The following is a 24660-nucleotide window of genomic DNA, read 5'->3' on the forward strand; positions in this document are numbered from 1 at the left end:
GCCCCAAAACATCACTGCTCTAGAGGAGATCTGCATGGAGGAATGGGCCAAAATACCAGCAACAGTGTGTGAAAACCTTGTGAAGACTTACAGAAAACATTTGACCTGTGTCATTGCCAACTAAGGGTATATAACAAAGTATTGAGAAACTTTTGTTATTGACCAAATACTTATTTTCCACCATAATTTGCAAATAAATTCATAAAAAATCCTACAATGTGATTTTCTGGATTTTTTCTCCTCAATTTGTCTGTCATAGTTGACGTGTACCTATGATGAAAATTACAGGCCTCTCTCATCTTTTTAAGTGGGAGAACTTGCACAATTGGTGGCTGACTAAATACTTTTTTCCCCCACTGTAATAGTAACCATTATGATCGAAAGGGCCAAACTGATCCTATATAAGTACTTGTAATATAACACTTTGTGAATACAATCCCAGGTATCACTAAAGAGTAAGTACCACTAAGAGGGTGAAACAAAGACTAATGGCACCCTATTCCCTATATAGTGCACTACTTTTGGTCCCAAATGTCACCCTATTCCCTATATAGTGCACTACTTTTGACCAGGGCACTATGGCTAGTTTTTCGTTCTTTGTTTTTGTATGCTGACAATTAATAATTTGCTGCACTGCTCATCTCACAGTGGTCAGTAGTTTAATTCTGCAGAACTGACTAGATAACGACAAGATGACTGATGGATAACCTATAACCATGGCAGCTTCACATAGGCTATTCTGCTACAGTTAGTGGAAGACAAAAGGAATGATGCAAAGGTCACATGATGAATGAATCTCATAAGTGAAAAAAACTAAAACGACTGACAGAATGGTTGTTCTAGTCCCTAACATTGAGAGAGACCTGAAATAAGGCTACTAACCGACACACAGGCCAAGGAGCCATACTCTGCCAGAGCAGAGCCCTTCTCAGATTTCCATTCCGAAGGGGGATTGGCTCAGACAAAGCTCTGCGGATGAATCAGAGTCCAGCCATTTCCAGGAGGGTGGGAGGGGCCACAAATAACTTGACCTATCAGAGACCCCCAGCCCCCTTCCCGAGTCTTGAAGAATAGCATGAATTGACCAGCCACTAGACGCTGATCTAGGGACAGTTTTTAGCAGTTCTCGCCCTAATGGAACAGGAAGTGTTTCCTCTCACTGACCAATGACCGAGTCAGTCTATATCTCACTGACCAATCACAGAGTCCAGCCACTTCCTGTATGCGAGGGCGAAGCGTCCCTGCTCGGGGGAGCGGCAGCCGTCCAGGACACTGGCTACGAAGCTGTGCTCTGAGGGCAGAGCAGGGGGACAGGGGCCAGGGGGACCCCTCTTCAGACGCTTGGTGTCGCGGGGGTCCGGGACACCGACATCCACCACGTCCACCTCCATGGCATCCTGACCCTCCCGAGCCTGTCCATTCCTGCGCTGCACCCTGTCTAGACGCACACCTCCAGGGCAGGCTGTGTGAGGGTGGCTGCTCAGCCCAGTGTCGGTGTGGTTCGGCTGGGGAGACTCTCTGTCAAAGCCCTGGCCGTTGTGGTGGTCGTGGTCCCTCCTCCAGTTGAGCCACAGATAGAAGACGAGTCGCCTTGAGAAGATAGTGGTTATGAAATACCGCATGAGCATTGGACTAGAATCATGTTCATGTGATACAGTAGGCTACACTGCAAAGCCTTGTAGGTGATTTATTATTTATCTGTAGGGAATGTGAAGCTTAAAAAAAAAAAAAAACTGTTTTTAAGGAGGGAATGTGAAGCTTTAAAAAAAAAAAAAACTGTTTTTAAGGGAGAAAAGATACAAAACTATGTAAGCTAAAAAACAATATCCTTTTTAATAAAGTATTTGAGGTGTAGTACAACTGCTGTGATGTAAAAATATATATATATATATATATATATATATATATATATATATATATATATATATATATATATATATATATATATATATTTAAAACCTAAGAGGTATATATCAGTCTCGCACAATCAACAAGGATATGAACACTGTTGCCATGGCACCCCTCACTTCTCCCTATCACAACAAAGCTGGTCAGGTATAAACACTTTCTACTGTGCAGCAGGTCTTCAGCCCAGGGGCAAAACATATCTTCTCCTTCTCTCCCCCTCTCTCTGTTGTCCATCTCTCTCTGTTATCCCTCTCCCTTGCTCTCTCGTCTTAATCTCTCCCTCTCTTCTCGCTCCGTTCTCCCTCACTGTTCTTCCCCTCTAGAAGAATAAATTATGTTCCACAGCAAAACAACATCAATGTCATGATAACGGCCCATCAACACATCCCATCACATCACATCCACTCCTGAGAACATTGTCATGGTCTAACTGAGAATAAACATGATTGGCATAATAAAGCATTTGCCACCAATATTGAAGGTAGTGAGACAGTGTCTATGACTAAGGCTGGAGTTAGGCTACACCCTAGATAAAGCGACGTGGAGTTCCTGTATGCTCCTGCCTGTGATGCCAGAGCGTGTCAATATAAAATGTGTTCTGTGGTTGGCTAACATTGTAGTCCCAGGTTGAGTGACCGTAATATCAAAGACACTTATCACTAACCCAAGATTTATCACTGGCGTAGTTTCCAATGGAAGCAAATGAAGCATAGTTCGTAGAACAAGCAAGGAGGTGGGCACAGCCATGCACGAGCTAGCGAGATCCTATTGGCGTGTTTTAGCATTTATTTGCACATTTCCATTATGGAACGCCTACTCTGACGTGTGTGTGTGTGCAATAACTCAATTCACCCTTGCACTCCTAAAAAATGCAATACTTTTCGTAACAGATTATAGTTTTGGGAACAGAAAATGGTATTGAGATCAAATGTTTGATTGATTACAAAATGTGCAGAATGCCGGCCAAGTTTTATCTAGCTCCATCTTCTCCCACTTCCCGCCACTGGACCATATTTGGTGGGGAGTCGAAGTTCTAAACGCATGCTTCAGATTTATACCCGTGACGTGTCTGGGTTTCCCTTTTTGTCTGTGGTGATATTGTCCTGTAGGCTCATACCTGTGACACCAGAGTGTCTCGTGTCCGGGGAAAGACTTGATGAGGTCAGTACATAGTTCCACCTCCTGGTGGAAGAGCTGGGGCACTGCCGGCACCGAGGCCAGGTCCTCTGGGGAGGGGGGAGAGGGGCAGGGGGCTGCTGCTGTGGCCTCTCCGTTGGCCTGGTGGTGGGGGTTGGCTGTGTGGGGGCTATGGCTAGGGTTAGAGCTGGGCTGAGGATGGTAGTGCTGGGGAGAGGAGGAGGACAGGGACTGGCTGAGCTCCCTGACCAGGGCCTTGAGCAGGAACTGGCGGTAGTGGAAGCCACTGTGGTCCGACACGTGCATGGAGACCCACTGACGCATAGAGGAGAGCTCGTCATGGAGGACCTGGAAGGAGGAAAAATGAGGTCTTACAGCACAGCACAGCACTTACCATATGCATAACCATTCATCTCATGGTAAGTTCATCATCATGGGCGATTTCATTCACAGTTTCATTCACATGGGAGGTTTTTATAAGCGGAGGGCACAGCATTATACTGGAGCAGAATACAATAGCAACTTCACAGAAAAGAGAAGGAAATTAAAGATTACATTTGATGATATTTGGATGAAACCAGATCAAAGTATGATGACCAAATTATGAAAAATTACTGTTGCTTCTATATTGATAAAGTTTAATCATTTAGTTACTGGTCCACCATATCAAAACACTTGGATCAGGAGGTAGGATTATTAAGGAGATAGGGTGACATCACCCTAACTCTCTCATTTTAATACATCAATGGTAACATGATATTCTCTTACCTAATTTAAATAAGTACCGCTTTGTAACCAGCATCGGAGAAGGGCGTGGTTAGGGCCGTGGCGGTCATTACATTTTGTCAGCCAGTTATTGTAATGCATAAAACTGACCGTGAAATTAACATAAACATGTTTAGCATCTCCAAGCCTCCACTCATCCAAGCCGCTGATGCACCTTTGGAACATCGACAATAAATAAAAATAAAAGTCTAAAAATCTATTTAATATCCAATATCACAATAAATCAATTTCAGAAGAACAGAATATGAGTTTGCCTACTGTATGTTGTTATCTGGCTACGCGCCATGCCGTAGGCTTGTTCATTTAGCTGACAAGATATGCTTATAAGTCCTGTGCTATTATTTTATATTATATGATTTTATAGTAAGAAGAATATAACTGAATAAAATAGAAAGGATATTTTTGCCATTCCGGACCTAGGGCACATATGAAGTGGCTATGTTGAAAGTAAAAGTGATCATTTGAAACAGATCCTATATGCTAGATTTAGAGTTATTTGACAACTTTAGTTGTGAATGATACAAACCTTGGAACATCTTAGAAATCAAAACATATATGGGCTGCATGATGCGACTACAGGCGACTGATGATTTCAGAAAGTTGAAAAAAAAAAAGCTTGCCCATCTGCTCCTTGCCTCAGGCTGCAAAGCTGTTCTCTTATCAAATGATCACATTTTCACCTATCAGACTATTCTCAATGTAATCTTGTCTTTACTAATATGTAAAATCAGTTTTTGATTTAGAATGGCCCATTATCAAATGGACAGGATCAGGGGAAAAAGACGTCATCCGTATGTAATAGAATAGCACATGGAGGCCACATTCCAGCCAGTTCATTTTCGATGATGCCGGGTAGGCTAATTCGGTTTAATAGCGAAGCATGTGCTAAATATGAGCAGCTGAGAAATGCTGGGATTCTCCTCTTTTTAGTGGGAACCATCAAAAGTCTGCTTACACACGGGATTGCATATAGAAACGTCTGGGCTTATAAGAACACTTATTTCACTCCTCACATCAACCACTATTTCACTCCTCACATCAACCACTGTTTAAATCCCTGAGCCCTAGGGATTTAAAGGTGTATGGAGAGTTTTTTGTTGTTGTGGCTCAGTGGTCCAACCATAGCTCTATATCCCTGGTCCTACCATAGCTCTATATCCCTGGTCCTACCATAGCTCTATATCCCTGGTCCAACCATAGCTCTATATCCCTGGTCCTACCATAGCTCTATATCCCTGGTCCTACCATAGCTCTATATCCCTGGTCCTACCATAGCTCTATATCCCTGGTCCTACCATAGCTCTATATCCCTGGTCCTACCATAGCTCTATATCCCTGGTCCAACCATAGCATCATTCCATATCCTGGGAATGCCACTGTGGCTTAAAAACAAGACTGGGATCCACTGAGCCACAACAACAAAAAACTCTCCATACACCTTTAAATCCCTAGGGCTCAGTCCTTGGGGCTTGGCTGTCCCCAGATCAGTTCAATGGACCAGAAAGGTCCTATCCTCATGGTGAAAAAGCACAGTGACAGGCCAGAGAGATGAGGCGTGAGGCAGAGAGGCTGGAGACACTATAAACACTCCTGACTGACACAGAGTGGCCGGTCGGTCAGGATTCCCGACCTTCCTGGCAGTAGAAGACCTGCTAGCTGCCTGCCTGACTAGAACACAGAGAGGTTACATTGAAAGAGCTTTTGTTTTAACACAGACCATGTACAATTAACATAGGCTATATTTAAGAGGCAGAGGCAGAGAGAGAGAGAGAGAGAGAGAGGCAGAGAGAGAGAGAGAGGCAGAGAGAGAGAGAGAGGCAGAGAGAGAGAGAGAGAGAGAGGCAGAGAGAGAGAGAGAGAGAGGCAGAGAGAGAGAGAGAGAGAGGCAGAGAGAGAGAGAGAGAGAGGCAGAGAGAGAGAGAGAGAGAGAGAGAGAGAGAGAGAGAGAGAGAGAGAGAGAGAGAGAGAGAGAGAGAGAGAGAGAGAGAGAGAGAGAGAGAAGAGAGAGAGAGAGAGAGAGAGAGAGAGAGAGAGAGAGAGAGAGAGAGAGAGAGAGAGAGAGAGAGAGAGAGAGAGAGAGATGAGAGAGAGAGAGAATGGAGAGAGAATGAGAGAGAATGAGAGAGAATGAGAGCGAGAGACAGATGTAGAGCCCATCTCGTCCTACTCCTACCCTTGAGGTTGCCCGGGGCCATGTTCTGCAGGACCCAAATACGGTGCGACCAGCATTGTAGTTGCTAGGGTAACGGCCGGCGGCGTCGGCACACACCTTCATCTCGTCGTGTAGGACCCTGTGGAGGTGCTCACTCAGACGCATCCGATCTGCTGCGTCACGCCGATCACCGTCCCCCTGCTCCTTCCTGTCCGGCACGGGGGGAGAACACTCCCGTAACACCTGCTGTAGTATCCAGCGCCTGGAAACACGGGGGACATGTTAGAGACACGCACTCAAACACCCTCGGCTGGCTCCAAAACAACAGCCCTACACCCGAACCAACCACAACCTAACCATCTGGGTTCAACAACAGAGCTTGACACAAAAACGACATGGTAACATCAATACAAGACGGCTTCTTCAGTGAAATATCAACTCCCGTGGCATTTCTCAGTATACATGGGGCAACCAAAGTATTCTCAGGCTGCTAAACCCTTTGCTGGTCAGATGGGGGGTCATATGGGGTTAGGGCTGACCCCAATTACTCGACTCGTCGATTGTTTGGTCATAGGCTGTTGGTTTTTGCTTTGTCATTATGGGGTATTGTGTGTAGAAAACAATTTAATACATTTAAGAAAAAGGCTGTAACTTAATGTGGAAAGGTCAAGGGGTCTAAATACTTTCCGAATGCACGGTGTGTGTGTGTGTGTACACACACACACACACACACACACACACACACACACCCACCCACCCGGTCAAAAGTTTTAGAACACCTACTCATTCAAGGGTTTTTCTTTATTTTTTAAAACTATTTTCTACATTATAGAATAATAGTGAAGACATCAAAACTCTGAAATAACACATATGGAATCATGTAGTAACCAAAAAAGTGTTAAACAAATCAAAATATAATTTATATTTGAGATTCTTCAAATAGCCACCCTTTGCTTTGATGACAGCTTTGCACACTCTTGGCATTCTCTCAACCAACTTCATGAGTTAGTCACTTGGAATGCATTTCAATTAACAGGTGTGCCTAAGTCTATTTGTGGAATTTCTTTCCTTCTTAATGCGTATGAGGCAATCAGTTGTGTTGTGACAAGGTAGGGGTGGTATACAGAAGATAGCCCTATTTGGTAAAAGATCAAGTCCATATTATGGCAAGAACAGCTCAAATAAGCAAAGAGAAACGACAGTCCATCATTACTTTAAGACATGAAGGTCAGTCAATACAGAACATTTCAAGAACTTTGAAAGTTTCTTCAAGCGCAAAGAAACCTCTACTAAAGGACACCAATAAGAAGAAGAGACTTGCTTGGGCCAAGGAACACGAGCAATGGACATTAGTCCGGTGGAAATTTGTCCTTTGGTCTGGAGTCCAATTTTGAGATTTTTGGTTCCAACCGCTGTGTCTTTGTGAGACGCGGTGTGGGTGAACGGATGATCTCTGCATGTGTAGTTCCCACCGTAAAGCATGGAGGAGGAGGTGTTATGGTGTGGGGTGCTTTGCTGGTGACACGGTCTGATTTATTTAGAATTCAAGGCATACTTAACCAGCATGGCCACCACAGCACTCTGCAGCGATACGCCATCCCATCTGGTTTGGGCTTAGTGGGACTATCATTTGTTTTTCAACAGGACAATGACCCAACACACTTCCAGGCTGTGTAAGGGCTATTTGACCAAGAAGGAGAGTGTTGGAGTGCTGCATCAGATGACCTGGCCTCCACAATCACCCGACCTCAACCCAATTGTGATGGTTTGGGATGAGTTGGACCACAGAGTGAAGGAAAAGCCGCCAACAATTGGTCAGCATATGTGGGAACTCCTTCAAGACTGTTGGAAAAGCATTCCTCATGAAGCTGGTTGAGAGAATGCCAAGAGTGTGCAAAGCCGTCATCAAGGCAAAGGGTGGCTCATTTAAAGAAACTCAAATATAAAATATATTTTGATTTGTTTAACACTTTTTTTGGTTACTACATGATTCCATGTGTCATTTCATAGTTTTGATGAAATAAAAATAAAGAAGAACCCTAGAATGAGTAGGTGTGTCCAAACTTTTGACTGTTTTTTAATGGCACACGAGACACCTGTCTTATTCGTGCCCATCTCAGTGGACTAAACCATTGTGGAGGCCACGGGGATGGCACAGTCCAAGAAGAAGGGGAGTGTGGCTAAGATGCACAATGCACCTCTCTCTCCAGCACGTTCATTGTTTCATAACTTCATTGTGTGAATTGTTTGCGTTTGACTGTTAGGGTCTTATCAATTCCCCCATTACATGCATCACCAGTAGTACATTTACCGTTAATTCCTATAATTTCATTCCTATCATTGGTTACGATAATTTCTGTTAATGCATTCAATATATTATTCCAGTCTTACCGTTCTCATTGTCAGAGTGGACACTGTTTGCAGAGTGCACAACCTATGCTACACTTGTGAGAAACAAGTTTTGGTTTACTAACTGTAAGTCTGCTAAATGTCTAAAATGTAAAAATGTCATTCCATATACAAGTTGTCAATTTAGTCATTGTCTTTTGTTTGGAGCGCTCCTGTCAATGTTGAGTAAGGATCCGCTCCTTATTACGCATAGAAGTAGGCCTATAGGCTAACTGGCCTGCGCGCAAATGTAGGCGTATCAAATTTGGGGATCTGATAGTATTTCTGATTGTCTTAACTCACCACCATTAATGACCTGTGGAGCTTCTCAAAGAAACATTTTCTTCACCTCAAAACACCAAGTAAACAAAGTCTGTTTTTACATCCATTGAGATTGACCATAGTTTCTCAATGTATTTGAAAAATATTTCCAGCCCCGTTCGATAGCCACTCAACCTGAAAGGGAAAAATGTCATGCTCTGATAAAGTGGAAACCTCATTAAATAGGCCTACCTGATTACTTCTTATTCCTTGCGCAAAATAGCCAACACTGAGGGCCCAGAATATTTTACACAATGTTGCAACTGGACCCAAGTTAATAGTTGATACAATGTTTCAAGTTCGTTGCAGACAGACCTTGCGTAACCAATGCGCTTCATAGGATATTTATTTTTGTCTGGATATTTTCTACCTGCAGGCTGCAATGTTTTTATTTGTTGGCTTTATGGGCTAATTTTACATAGTTGGCATGGCAATAGAAGTTACTTTTTAGGTTTGTATCATTTTCATTTAGATTTGGATAGAATTTCAATTAAACCACATGACAATGATTTTGAGATACCAAAATGTGCATATGAAAACCATAACTGGTACACAGATCGGTAGAACTGGTAAGATAAATTGGCGACTCCTCATGTACCGGCAACTGCAAGTAAAGGCAGAATCTGCGAAAGCCAGTAGGAACATTTTACAATCTTACATTTTAATCATTTAGCAGACGATCTTATCCAGAGCGACTTACAGTTAGTGAGTGCATACATTATTTATTTATAATTTTTCATACTGGCCCCCCGTGGGAATCGAACCCACAACCCTGGCGTTGCAAACGCCATGCTCTACCAACTGAGCTACATCCCTGCCGGCCCTTCCCTCCCCTACCCTGGACGACGCTGGGCCAATTGTGCGCCGCCCCATGGTTCTCCCGGTCGCGGCCGGCTACGACAGAGCCTGGATTCAAACCAGGATCTCTAGTGGCACAGCTAGCACTGCGATACAGTGCCTTAGACCACTGTGCCACTCGGGAGGCCGGGAGGAACGGGAGGAGGATGGTTATCTTGATCTTTGGACCCCTCTTGAGTAATATGTGTCTTATTTCATCAAACAGTCCGCTTAAAGCATCAGACAAGCTCATTGCATATATAGTTGATTCTATTAAAAAGACATCGGGTGTGTCTATATATGGAAAAATATACGTTTGAAGATTTCGACCAATTGATTAGTTGAAAGAACAGATTACTTTATATTTTTTGTCGGGGACAGCCCATATATGGTCAAGTAGGAACCACCATTCACCGTGGTCATGGATATGTCCCAAATGGCACCCTATTCCCTATATAGCGCACTACTTTAGCCTGTCAAAAGTAGTGCACTATATAGGGAATAGGATGCAATTTGGGATGAAACCTATGTGTTCGTCCTCCATTGCTATGACATAATAATCCCTGTTCTGTTCACATGCTACGGCTAGATCAGTGGTATTCAAACTTTTTCAGCGGGGACCCAATTTTTTTCCCGCAAGAATTTCTGAGGACCCCATTTCTTTGGCAAATAAAAATTATCGCGACCCCACCCCAAATCTAACGACAACCTTCAAAATTGTACATTTTAATTTGATCAACAAATAACCTTCAATTCAATAGATTTCCATCTCTTATCAAAATGAAAAGAAACCAATAAATACATTTACTCGATAAGTTGTATTTTTCTAATTATTTTAAAAAAAATAAAATTGTATATTGTCCCATACAACTTTTAGTTTGAGTTTTTTGGGCGACCCCACTACAGATCCCGACATGGAATACCACTGAGCTAGAGGTGTAAACACACTGCTGCTGGAATCCCCCTCTGGAACCTCCTCTCCCCTCACTAGCAGGCAGCACAATTCCCACACAAAAACAGCCATGCCATGACCTTGCACGGCACAGATGTTAGGGGGTAATATCTCTACTTCTCCTTCAACCTCCATCCTTCCCTCTCTTTTCTTCTCACCCTTCATCTTTCACCCTCTCCATCCCTCTCCCGCCCTCTCTCTCCCTCCTTTACCTCCCTCCCTCTCTCTCTCTTCCCTCCCCTCTCTCTCTTCCTCCCCCTCTTCCTCTCTCCCTCTCTCGCCCTCTCTCCCTCTCCTTCCTCCAATAATCTGAATGAAACCCAGGCCAGGGCAGTGATGATCACGTGACCCTACTAATCTCCCAGGCTCCCTTGGGGCAGGCAGGGTGTCTATCTGATGGGATATGATTATACGGCCTCCCGACAGGGAGTGAGGTTAAAACCTTGCTCCCGCTCGCTGGTAAACTGTGCGAAGTAGGCTGACCTGGTCCACTCTGTCTCTCAAAATAAATCTCTTAACTCATCGCTCTCACCCTCTTTCTGTGCCTACCTGTTTCTCTCGCTCTTTCTTATCCTCAGTTTTTCTCCACCCTCTTTCTCTCCATCACCCATCCCTCCCTCTCCCACTTACGAGCCCATTCCCAACAATGCAGAGTTAAAAAGTACGAAAATTGGCACAAAATAAAAACAACGGGTACGAGGTAAAATGTACATGTAGGTAGCAGTAAAAGTGACTAGCCAATCAGGATAGATAAACAGAATAGTAGCATCGTGTGAAGAGGGTGAAAGAGTGTATGTGTGAGTGTGCGTGGCGTCAATATGCAATATAGGGGGTGTGTGTGTATGCATGTGTTGGAGTGTCAGTGTAGTATGTGTGTGTGTCGAGTACAGTGCAAGAGTGTGTTTGTGTGTATATACAGTGGGGAGAACAAGTATTTGATACACTGCCGATTTTGCAGGTTTTCCTACTTACAAAGCATGTAGGTCTGTAAAAATCCAGAAAATCACATTGTATGATTTTTAAGTAATTAATTTGCATTTTATTGCATGACATAAGTATTTGATACATCAGAAAAGCAGAACTTAATATTTTGTACAGAAACCTTTGTTTGCAATTACAGAGATCATACGTTTCCTGTAGGTCTTGACCAGGTTTGCACACACTGCAGCAGGGATTTTGGCTCACTCCTCCATACAGACCTTCTCCAGATCCTTCAGGTTTCGGGGCTGTCGCTGGGCAATACGGACTTTCAGCTCCCTCCAATCCATCCTCCCCTCAATACGGTGCAGTCGTCCTGTCCCCTTTGCAGAAAAGCATCCCCAAAGAATGATGTTTCCACCTCCATGCTTCACGGTTGGGATGGTGTTCTTGGTGTTGTACTCATCCTTCTTCCTCCAAACACGGCGAGTGGAGTTTAGACCAAAAAGCTATATTTTTGTCTCATCAGACCACATGACCTTCTCCCATTCCTCCTCTGGATCATCCAGATAGTCATTGGCAAACTCCAGACGGGCCTTGACATGTGCTGGCTTGAGCAGGGGGACCTTGCGTGCGCTGCAGGATTTTAATCCATGACGGCGTAGTGTGTTACTAATGGTTTTCTTTGAGACTGTGGTCCCAGGATAAGAGCGTCTGCTAAATGACGTAAATGTAAATGTTTTCTTTGAGACTGTGGTCCCAGCTCTCTTCAGGTCATTGACCAGGTCCTGCCGTGTAGTTCTGGGATGATCCCTCACCTTCCTCATGATCATTGATGCCCCACGAGGTGAGATCTTGCATGGAGCCCCAGACCGAGGGTGATTGACCGTCATCTTGAACTTCTTCCATTTTCTAATAATTGCGCCAACAGTTGTTGCCTTCTCACCAAGCTGCTTGCCTATTGTCCTGTAGCCCATCCCAGCCTTGTGCAGGTCTACAATTTTATCCCTGATGTCCTTACACAGCTCTCTGGTCTTGGCCATTGTGGAGAGGTTGGAGTCTGTTTGATTGAGTGTGTGGACAGGTTTCTTTTATACCGGTAATGAGTTCAAACAGGTGCAGTTAATACAGGTAATGAGTGGAGAACAGGAGGGCTTCTTAAAGAAAAACTAACAGGTCTGTGAGAGCCGGAATTCTTACTGGTTGGTAGGTGATCAAATACTTATGTCATGCAATAAAATGCAAATTAATTACTTAAAAATCATCCAATGTTATTTTCTGGATTTTTGTTTTAGATTCCGTCTCTCACAGTTGAAGTGTACCTATGATAAAAATTACAGACCTCTACATGCTTTGTAAGTAGGAAAACCTGCAAAATCGGCAGTGTATCAAATACTTGTTCTCCCCACTGTGTGTGTGTGTGTGTGTATATATATATATATATATATATATATATATATATATATATATATATATATATATATATATATATATATATATATATATATTATATACATACACACACACACACACACACACACACACACACACACACACACACACAGTATCAGTCAAAAGTTTGGACACACCTATTCATTCAAAGGTTTTTCTTTATATTTATGTGCGTGAGTGAGTGAGAATATTTACAGTGGAACCTATAAATGCTATCAGTTTAGAGGCACTAAAGTACACTACATTACCAAAAGTATGTAGACACACGGGGACATTGCCATGCTGAAACAGGAAAGGGCCTTCCCCAAACTGTTGCCACAAAGTCGGGAGCACAGCATCATCTACAATGCCATTGTATGCTGTAGCGATAAGATTTCTCATCACTGGAACTAAGGAGCCTAGCCCGAACCATGAAAAACAGCCCCAGACCATTATTCCTCCTCCACCAAACTTTACAGTTGGCACTATGCATTGGGGCAGGTAGCGTTCTCCTGGCATCCGCCAAAACCAGATTCGTCCATCGGTCTGCCAGATGGTGAAGCGTGATTCATCACTCCAGAGAACGCGTTTCCACTGCTCCACAGTCCAATGGCGGCGAGCTTTACACCACTCCAGCCAACGCTTGCCATTGTACGTGGTGATCTTAGGCTTGTGTGCGGCTGCTTGGCCATGGAAACCCATTTCATGAGCTCCCGACGAACAGTTATTGTGCTGACGTTGCTTCCAGAGGCAGTTGGGAACTCAGTAGTGAGTGTTGCAACCAAGGACAGGTGATTTTTACGTGATATGGGCTTCAGCACTCGGCGGTCCCGTTCGGTGAGATTGTGTGGCCTACCGCTTTGCGGCTGAGCCGTTGTTGCCCCTAGACGTTTTCACTTCACAATAACAGCACTTACAGTTGACCGGGGCAGCTCTAGCAGGGCACAAATCTGACGAACTGACTTCTTGTAACGGAGGCATCCTATGACGGTGCCACATTGAAAGCCACTGAGCTCTTCAGTAAGGCCATTCTACTGCCAATGTTTGTCTATGGAGATTGCATGGCTGTGTGCTCGATTTTATACACCTGTCAGCAACGGGTGTGGCTGAAATAGCCAAATCCACTAATTTGAAGGGGTGTCCACATACTTTTTAATATATAGTGTATTTTGGTCCACTGGCGACGAGACGTGCATCGTAAAAATCGTCACAGTTGCTAGGGCTGGGAATTGCCAGGGACCTCAGGATTCCATATCACGATAATTATGTATTGCGATTCTACGACTCTATATGTATTGCTATTTGATACTGTGATTTTAATGCGATTCGATGTTCCAAACATATTGCTCACCGTAAGCTGAAAACAAATAGCTTTGTTTTGGTGCAGTTACAACCAACTAGCGCAAAACTAATATTGCGATATCGTCAAAACGATACGACATATCGTCAGAAATACCATCCCGATATGTAACTGTATCGCGTTTTCCATCCAATCCCTAACAGTTACAGTTTAATATTTAAAAACGAACGTGAACCCCTCCCATGACCAGTCCTACCTGTGTATCCATGTCTCAGGGCTCTTGGGGAACTTGGTGAGGGCCAGTTTTCCCAGGTACAGGTCTCTCTCTGGACTCAGGGCTCCACATTGCAGCAGTTCCTTCCTGCCAGAGCAGAACAGACAGAGACTATCTCAATGCTCCTGATGTGAATATTTTGTTACTGCATTGTAGTTTTGTGTATGCTATTTGCATACTTGTGTTTGTTTTAAGAAACACTCCACAAAATAACTTTCCAAAATAACTGATCAATTCTCTCTCTCTCACATACACGCCTCAAAGAGGGTTAGGAGCTCGATGACAGAGTCTAGTCAAAAATACAAAAACTCACAGACTAAATCCACCATGGCAGCGCTGCTGACTGAGGTTATATTCTCTGTTTGGGGAAGAAGGCCTTGGTTTAATCCAAGACAACAGGCACAGGTTAGGTCGTGACCTTGACAGTTGGATACGGCATTTGGTATGACAGAATGATTTGACCAGGGTGTTGTCTTTGAAGGGAGGACCTGTGTCTTAACGGTGTTGGGTCCACTCTGCACTCAGGGGGAAGACTAAGCTGAGCTGATTGGTTCAGGGCAGTAGACGGTGTTGGGAGTCAGGGCAATGTGTTAAAGAAAATGTCATCAACAGAACAACAGGTTTGGAGACACCAACACACACAGGGACGGATTCCCAGACACAGATTAAGCCTAGTCCTCGACTAAAAACTCTGTTGATATTCTCCATTGAGCTTTTTAGTCCAGGACTAGGTTTAGTCTGTGTCCAGGAAACCGGCCCAGAGTCACAAACCCTTAAAATACCTCCCTGTAATGTTCTTCAATCCAAGTCCTGGAGACCAACACAGGGTGTGTGTGCAGGTTTATATTCCAACCCAGCACTAAAACACCTTGACTAGTGATTAGCTGAATTGGGTGTGTTAGTGCCGAGTTCCAACAAAAGCTCTCCAGGAAGGTTGAATAACACTGCCGTTATATATGTTAAACCTTTGTAGCGCATATGGTTAAAATATGATATTTAGCTCCATCTCCTGGCCAAAACTGTAAGCACAAGTTGAAGGTATCACGTGTAATAGGGTACAAACAGCTGGATTTTAAAACAGCTGCTTCACGTCTCGCATCCCCTTGATATAAATGAACTGCACTTATGAACTCGAACTCACTGATGAGGATAACTGCCTGAAACAAGAATCAACTACCAAGTCAAACATCGAGGCCAGGCTAGTCTACTGTGACATCATTTACATTTTAGTCATTTAGCAGAAGCTCTTATCCAGAGCGACGTACTTTTTTTAAAAAAAAAATTTTTTTTTATACTGGCCACCCGTGGGAATCGAACCCACAACTCTGGCGTTGCAAGCGCCATGCTCTACCAACTGAGCTACACAGGGCCCATATTTCTATGAAAGAGCAGCAGAGAGAGAGAAGCAGGTCACAGGCCAGCAGGACACAGTGACTGGATCTCATACAGAACCCTAATAACCAACAGAGCTGGGCTGGGTCGAGAGAGGCTGAGTCCCAAATGGGCATCCTGTTCCCTACAAAAGTAGTACACTATATAGGGAATAGGGTGTCATTTGGCAACCAGAAACCTAAAGCAGGGAAGAGAGAGGCCGCTGCTAGTCTCTGATGATAACGACGGGCCATATCTGGGTCAGTACCATGCATTGCCTTGTCAGATTCTGACTGTAGTACGACTATAGATCAGATCACTCAACTAGATTTTTCACCAAGTCTCCTGTTTACGTCAATGAATGATTTACACGATACTCTTGAGTTGAGCAGATTGATCTAAACTCAATCAGGCAGAAACTAATCCAGACTATAGCTGCCCAAGATATGATAGCTCCAGCATTTTAAGGCTTGTGCGGGGGATGAGACCACTGTGAAATAAGACAGAATTCCTGAGAGGATCATAAAACCTTTTTTGCATATAGTAATTCAGAATTCACCCTGTCCAGACACAAGTTACGACAGAGATCATACATCCATATAGACAGCATCAGAGGACAAGTTTCAGATAGAAACCAGACATGGATATATAGTATTATTTTGTCACAATAGTCAGTCCTCTGGATACTTTAACAGAGAGATCCATTTTGGCCCCTCAGAGGGGGAAGGGAGTACTGACCCTTAGGCGTCGTCTTGGCAGTTATTTCAAAACGTATAGGTCCATTATAATTTCTACATACTTTCTATCTAGTTTTACATGTTGAAGAGAGGCCTGGAGTGTTTACCCCAAAATAATAATCCCCCCCCGCCCAAAAACCCTAATTTTTACTCAAACCTCCCGTATGTTGCCCACCCCTGGTATAGCCAATGGGGAGTGAGAGGATGGAGTGGGTCTATTTAGAGGGCTTATTCTTGTGTGTTCAATGTGGCCACAACATATACACATCATAGCCTTTACACAACCCAGAGCCGGAGTTCTTACCTGACATTCCAAGCAGTGGTGAAGTCTGGGTTGAGCAGCAGCAGAGTGCAGGTGATGTCTACCAGAGCTGGAAGAGGAAGAGACAGAGACAGCTCAGATTATAGCAACTGATTATTTAAAAAACAAGTAAAGCCATCTATAATGCCCATTTTGTTTGGTACAATAAATTATTTCAGTCCAAAATGATAACGACAGGATTTTGCCACATCCCCAAAAGTTAAATTTATATGACTTAGACCACAACTTCTTCCTTTCTCTAGAAACCAATGTTTTAGGCATAGCCCTTCAGAGTACAGTAACCCTTCCTATCTACAGAGCACAGTAACCCTTCCTATCTACAGCGCACAGTAACCCTTCCTATCTACAGCGCACAGTAACCCTTCCTATCTACAGCGCACAGTAACCCTTCCTATCTACAGCGCACAGTAACCCTTCCTATCTACAGCGCACAGTAACCCTTCCTATCTACAGCGCACAGTAACCCTTCCTATCTACAGAGCACAGTAACCCTTCCTATCTACAGAGCACAGTAACCCTTCCTATCTACAGAGCACAGTAACCCTTCCTATCTACAGCGTACAGTAACCCTTCCTATCTACAGCGTACAGTAACCCTTCCTATCTACAGCGCACAGTAACCCTTCCTATCTACAGCGCACAGTAACCCTTCCTATCTACAGCGCACAGTAACCCTTCCTATCTACAGCGCACAGTAACCCTTCCTATCTACAGAGCACAGTAACCCTTCCTATCTACAGCGCACAGTAACCCTTCCTATCTACAGAGCACAGTAACCCTTCCTATCTACAGAGCACAGTAACCCTTCCTATCTACAGCGTACAGTAACCCTTCCTATCTACAGAGCACAGTAACCCTTCCTATCTACAGAGCACAGTAACCCTTCCTATCTACAGCGTACAGTAACCCTTCCTATCTACAGCGCACAGTAACCCTTCCTATCTACAGAGCACAGTAACCCTTCCTATCTACAGAGCACAGTAACCCTTCCTATCTACAGAGCACAGTAACCCTTCCTATCTACAGAGCACAGTAACCCTTCCTATCTACAGAGCACAGTAACCCTTCCTATCTACAGCGTACAGTAACCCTTCCTATCTACAGCGTACAGTAACCCTTCCTATCTACAGCGCACAGTAACCCTTCCTATCTACAGAGCACAGTAACCCTTCCTATCTACAGCGTACAGTAACCCTTCCTATCTACAGCGCACAGTAACCCTTCCTATCTACAGCGCACAGTAACCCTTCCTATCTACAGCGCACAGTAACCCTTCCTATCTACAGCGCACAGTAACCCTTCCTATCTACAGCGCACAGTAACCCTTCCTATCTACAGCGCACAGTAACCCTTCCTATCTACAGCGCACAGTAACCCTTCCCATCTACAGCGCACAGTAACCCTTCCCATCTACAGCGCACAGTAACCCTTCCTATCTACAGCGCACAGTAACCCTTCCTATCTACAGCGCACAGTAACCCTTCCCATCTACAGCACACAGTAACCCTTCCCATCTACGGCGCACAGTAACCCTTCCCATCTACAGCGAGTAACCCTTCCTATCTACAGCGCACAGTAACCCTTCCCATCTACAGCGCACAGTAACCCTTCCCATCTACAGCGCACAGTAACCCTTCCTATCTACAGCGCACAGTAACCCTTCCTATCTACAGCGCACAGTAACCCTTCCCATCTACGGCGCACAGTAACCCTTCCCATCTACAGCGAGTAACCCTTCCCATCTACAGCGCACAGTAACCCTTCCTATCTACAGCGCACAGTAACCCTTCCTATCTACAGAGCACAGTAACCCTTCCTATCTACAGAGCACAGTAACCCTTCCTATCTACAGCGCACAGTAACCCTTCCTATCTACAGAGCACAGTAACCCTTCCTATCTACAGAGCACAGTAACCCTTCCTATCTACAGAGCACAGTAACCCTTCCTATCTACAGAGCACAGTAACCCTTCCTATCTACAGAGCACAGTAACCCTTCCTATCTACAGAGCACAGTAACCCTTCCTATCTACAGAGCACAGTAACCCTTCCTATCTACAGCGAGTAACCCTTCCTATCTACAGCGCACAGTAACCCTTCCTATCTACAGAGCACAGTAACCCTTCCCATCTACAGCGCACAGTAACCCTTCCTATCTACAGCGCACAGTAACCCTTCCTATCTACAGCGCACAGTAACCCTTCCTATCTACAGCGCACAGTAACCCTTCCTATCTACAGCGCACAGTAACCCTTCCTATCTACAGAGCACAGTAACCCTTCCCATCTACAGCGCACAGTAACCCTTCCTATCTACAGCGCACAGTAACCCTTCCTATCTACAGCGCACAGTAACCCTTCCTATCTACAGCGCACAGTAACCCTTCCTATCTACAGCGCACAGTAACCCTTCCTATCTACAGCGAGTAACCCTTCCTATCTACAGCGAGTAACCCTTCCTATCTACAGCGCACAGTAACCCTTCCTATCTACAGCGAGTAACCCTTCCTATCTACAGAGCACAGTAACCCTTCCTATCTACAGCGCACAGTAACCCTTCCTATCTACAGCGCACAGTAACCCTTCCTATCTACAGCGCACAGTAACCCTTCCCATCTACAGCGCACAGTAACCCTTCCCATCTACAGAGCACAGTAACCCTTCCCATCTACAGAGCACAGTAACCCTTCCCATCTACAGAGCACAGTAACCCTTCCTATCTACAGAGCACAGTAACCCTTCCTATCTACAGAGCACAGTAACCCTTCCTATCTACAGAGCACAGTAACCCTTCCTATCTACAGCGAGTCCCAAAGCCAGCAGCTGTACAGAAGGTGTTACATTCCCTGTCCTAAAAGCAGCAGGTATGAAAATGTGTTGATGCCATCTCCTGCCGTTGTGCCCTTGAGCAAGACACTTAACCTTGAACTGTTCCAGAGGGTAAAGCTGCATCATGGCGGACCTGTGCTTCCAACCCCCTCGGGGGAAATGTGTGTGTGTGTGTCTCTCTCGGAGGGGTTGGATTAAAAGCAAAAATACATTTCTGTGGACTGTTAGGAAACTGGACAATAAAGTATTCTCCTTCTTACCTTCCCTGTCCAGCCACTGTTTGCGCTGCCTGTAGAGCACTAGCTTGTTGTGGACGTAGGGGAGCAGGAACTTGACACACCAGCTCTCCACCCCCAGCTTGTTCTCTACCAGCATGATGGGGCTGCGGTTATACCTGACCTCTGGACACGGGATCAGACCTATCTCATCACTGGGAGAGGGAGGGGGGAGGGAGAGAGGGAGAGAGGGAGGGAGGGAGGGAGAGAGTGTAAAAACCTGCATGCTCATTGCTCTAACACTACAAGGACACAAAAACACTCCACTCTCCGCAGGATCGGCAGAAATCGGATGTTTCCAGTTTTCAGGGATACAGTATTTCAACTTACCTTCCGTTTCCCCTGAAAAACTGTTGTGGGGACTCTGCTCAGGCGTCTTTTTCTGCCTGCTACTTTAAAACACACATGCATGTGCTCACTCACACGCACAGTAAAAACATTTTGACCAGCACACACAGCAATAAGGAGCAACAACCTCCACCCCAGTCTAATGGACAGGCTTTATTCACTGTCTGGGGTAGGGTTGTATCTAGCTCAAACAGGTCTCTAGTTGAAGGAGCTTTCATATGCCCAACATATCACTGGTCTGGACGGGGGACAAGCCTCTTTCAGATGCCCAACATATCACTGGTCTGGATGGGGGACAAGCCTCTTTCAGATGCCCAACATATCACTGGTCTGGACGGGGGACAAGCCTCTTTTAGATGCCCAACATATCACTGGTCTGGACGGGGGACAAGCCTCTTTCAGATGCCCAACAGAACACTGGTCTGGACGGGGGACAAGCCTCTTTCAGATGCCCAACATATCACTGGTCTGGACGGGGGACAAGCCTCTTTCAGATGCCCAACATAACACTGGTCTGGACGGGGGACAAGCCTCTTTCAGGTGCCCAACATAACACTGGTCTGGACGGGGGACAAGCCTTGTAGAGACCTAGTTTGCACACATGCATCTCCAGAGAGTCTACGCCGTGAGCACACAGCAGAACAGGTTTGGCTTAAACTGCGGCACAAGTCCCTTTCGCAGTAGGGTCATGTATAGTACGCAAAACGTCACAAATAGAACTTAAGTGATTCCTAATTCTATGTGCTAGAGAGGAATGTTCCACAATGTTGTTATGCTGAACACAGCCCAGCTCTGGCACATGCTGAGAGGGACACAGGAGAAGGGTGGGATGTTAACTGAGGGTGTGTGTGTGTGTGTAGTCTAAGTATGCATCAGCATGAGTCAGGTCAGTGTTAGGAAACACACACACACACAGCCATTCTCAAAGCACTGCACAGGTCACTTACAATAACACCGGAGGGATGGAGAAGCCTATGCGACATTATACACACTGACACTACAAATCAAGCTTAGATGTTTGTTATTTGCCTCTTAACTTTACCTTATAAAGTAGAAATGTAGGTTAATCAATCAGACAAGTTCAGGCATGGTCTGACAATGTTCTAATTTTGATAATAATAAATTATAATAATTATTTGGTGGGTGCTAAGGTACTTGCTGATATTTGTCCTATTTCATGTACAAGTGTGTATTAATAAGCATGTGTGAATTGGAAATGTGTTTTCTGCATGTCCCAACTCTCCCTGAGACACTCTTGGAGAGTGGCAGACCTGGCTTTCAAGAGAAGACAGGCTATGTGCACACTGCCCACAAAATGAGGTGGAAACTGAGCAGCACTTCCTATCCTCCTGCCAAATGTATGACCATATTAGAGACACATATTTCCCTCAGATTACAGAGATCCACAAAGAATTTAAAAACAAATCAAATTTGGATAGACTCCCATATCTATTGGGTGAAAAACCACAGTGTGCCATCACAGCAGCAATATTTGTGACCTGTAGCCACAAGAAAAGGGCAACCAGTGAAGAACAAACACCATTGTAAATACAACCCATATTTATTTATTTTCCCATTTGTACTTTAACTATTTGCACATCGTTACAACACTGTATATAGACATAATGACATTTGAAATGTCTTCAATCTTTTGGAACTTTTGTGTAATGTTTACTGTTCATTTTTATTGTTTATTTCACTTTGGTTTATTATCTATTACACTTGCTTTGGCAATGTAAACGTATGTTTCCCATGCCAATAAAGCCCCTTGAATTGAATTCAGTGGGGTCACAGCCAAGGTCTGGATAAAATAACTGATATGTGCATCAAATGAAAAGTTATCTTTCCGTTGTGCCGTGTACAGCAGCAGTATTTTATATCTTTCTTTGAAATATTTGTATAGGCTCGTTATAATGAGCTCTGAGCTGGCTGTCAAAACTCAAGGAGATGCAAATGAAAGAGAAAAGATCTGGAATGTTCAACATCAAAGTTAAAGCATTCACACCCTGTTCTTAAATGAGTTACAGAATGTAGGCCACTTCTAATTTAGAACACTCAGTCAAGGACGCTTCTACACAGAAGCTTGTTACATTCCAGTTCCATTCTGCATTCTACACTCTGCATTATACACTCTACATCAGAGTTCCCCAACTGGCGGCCAGCTGGTAATTTTATTTGGCCCCCAAGTTGTCTGAGCAAAAACAATAAAAAGTATATATATATATAGTACCAGTCAGAAGTTTGGAAACACCTACTCATTCAAGGGTTTTTATTTATTTTTACTATTTTCAACATTGTAGAATAATAGTGAAGACATCAAAACTATGAACTAACACATATGGAATCACGTAGTAACCAAAAAAGTGTTAAACAAATCAAAAGATATGTTATATTTGAGATTCTTCAAAAGTAGCCACCCTTTGCGCACTCTTGGCATTATCTCAACCAGTTTCATGAGGTAGTCACCTGGAATCCATTTCAATTCACAGGTGTGCCTTGTTAAAAGTTAATTTGAGGAATGTCTTTCCTTCTTAATGCGTTTGGGCCAATCAGTTGTGTTGTGACAAGGTAGGGTTGGTATAGTGTTGATAGCCCTATTTGGTAAAAGACCAAGGTCATATTATGGGAAGAACAGCTCAAATAAGCAAAGACAGTCCATCATTACTTTAAGACATGAAGGTCAGTCAATCCGGACTTTGAAAGTTTCTTCAAGTGCAGTCGCAAAAACCATCAAGCGCTATGATGAAACCGGCTCTCATGAGGACCGCCACAGGAAAGGAAGACATTGTTACCTCTGCTGCAGAGGATAAGTTCATTAAAGTTACCAGCCTCAGAAATTGCAGCCCAAATAAATGCTTCACAGAGATCAAGTAACAGACACATCTCAACATCAACTGTTCAGAGGAGACTGCGTGAATCAGGCCTTCATGGTCTAATTGCTGCAATGAAACCACTACTAAAAGGACACCAATAAGAAGAAGAGACTTGCTTTGGTGAAACGCGAGCAATGGACATTAGATCGGTGGAAATTTGATGAGATTTTTGGTTCCAACCGCTGTGTCTTTGTGAGACGCAGAGTAGATGAACGGATGACCTTCGCATGTGTGGTTCCCACTGTGAAGCATGGAGGTGGTGGTGTGATGGTGCTTTGCTGGTGACACTGTCTGTGATTTATTTGGAATTCAAGGCACACTTAACCAGCATGGCTACCACAGCATTCTGCAGCGATACGCCATCCCATCTGGTTTGCGCTTAGTGGGACTATCATTTATTTTTCAACAGGACAATGATCCACCCGACCTCAACCCAATTGAGATGGTTTGGAATGAGTTGGACCGCAGAGTGAAGGAAAAGCAGCCAACAAGTGCTCAGCATATGTGAGAACTCCTTCAAGACTGTTGGAAAAGCATTCCAGGTGATGCTGGTTGAGAGAATGCCAAGCGTGTGCAAAGCTGTCATCAAAGCAAAGGGTGGCTACTTTGAAGAATCTAAAATATATTTTGATTTGTTTAACACTTTTTTGGGTTACTACATGATTCCATATGTGTTATTTCATAGTTTTGATGTCTTCACTATTATTATACAATGTAGAAAATAGTAATAATAAAGAAAAACCCTTGAATGAGTAGGTGTGTCCAAACTTTTGACTGGTACTGTATATTTTATTTTTTTCATTGTTGGACATAGACTGTAAAAACACCACGAAAAGTGATTTAGAGTCTGGAAATCTGTTCCCAGGTAATCCCAGGACTGAGTTTGGGAAACCCTGACTAACTAACCTGCTATGACATGGCATGTGAGAGTCGCAAGCCGAGGAATGTGTGACTCTTCCAACATTATTCGGCTGACTTGTATATGGTGAAAACAAGCGCTTTCTGCTAACGTTACTTGGCTAATGAATAGCTACTGTAGATAGCTAACTACCTAAGTTGCAAACAAATTCCGCAGCAAAGTCAAATATATTTCCTCTGCGATTTGTGGCTCAATGTAAGCAAAGACACTAGCTATCTCCCTTGCTATTTTTGCAAGCCTATGCTGCCCTGGCAAGCCTTTTATCCTGTTAGCTAGCTGACCAACAATCTGTAATGGCTAACGTTAGTTAGCTTCTAGCTAGAATAATAATGCAGCTAGCTAATGATATAGCTCGTTAGCGCACCATGCAATGATTCATTTGATGTTATATTGTAGCTAGCTAATCGTAGTCGTTATCTTCGATAAAGTGGATATACGTACATATTGGGGTTTCTCTTGAAGGCGTTATTGATATCTTTTACAACTCTCTGGACCAACACCTCCACCTCGTTCTCCGACTCTGCCATTTTTGTGCACTGATGACGTCAACGAATTATCTCAATTTCATCCGGGTCATTAAAAATG

At 44.0% G+C, this 24660-nt stretch overlaps 1 pseudogene across 1 annotated transcript; it reads right to left on the reverse strand.

Annotated features, from left to right (window-relative positions):
- Positions 1–354: 354 nt before the first annotated feature.
- On the reverse strand, positions 355–24604 carry LOC311144566 (protein prenyltransferase alpha subunit repeat-containing protein 1-like; annotated as a pseudogene). Its single transcript, XR_014615584.1, has 7 exons — positions 24517–24604; positions 19921–20090; positions 16817–16883; positions 14387–14491; positions 6005–6245; positions 3026–3393; positions 355–1590 (listed from the first exon to the last, which is right to left on the reverse strand). The product of XR_014615584.1 is annotated as a protein prenyltransferase alpha subunit repeat-containing protein 1-like (transcript).
- Between the last annotated feature and the right edge of the window lie 56 nt (positions 24605–24660).

This window comes from Coregonus lavaretus (genome assembly GCF_964263955.1).
Source record: "Coregonus lavaretus genome assembly, chromosome: 17".
Taxonomy (NCBI): domain Eukaryota; kingdom Metazoa; phylum Chordata; class Actinopteri; order Salmoniformes; family Salmonidae; genus Coregonus; species Coregonus lavaretus.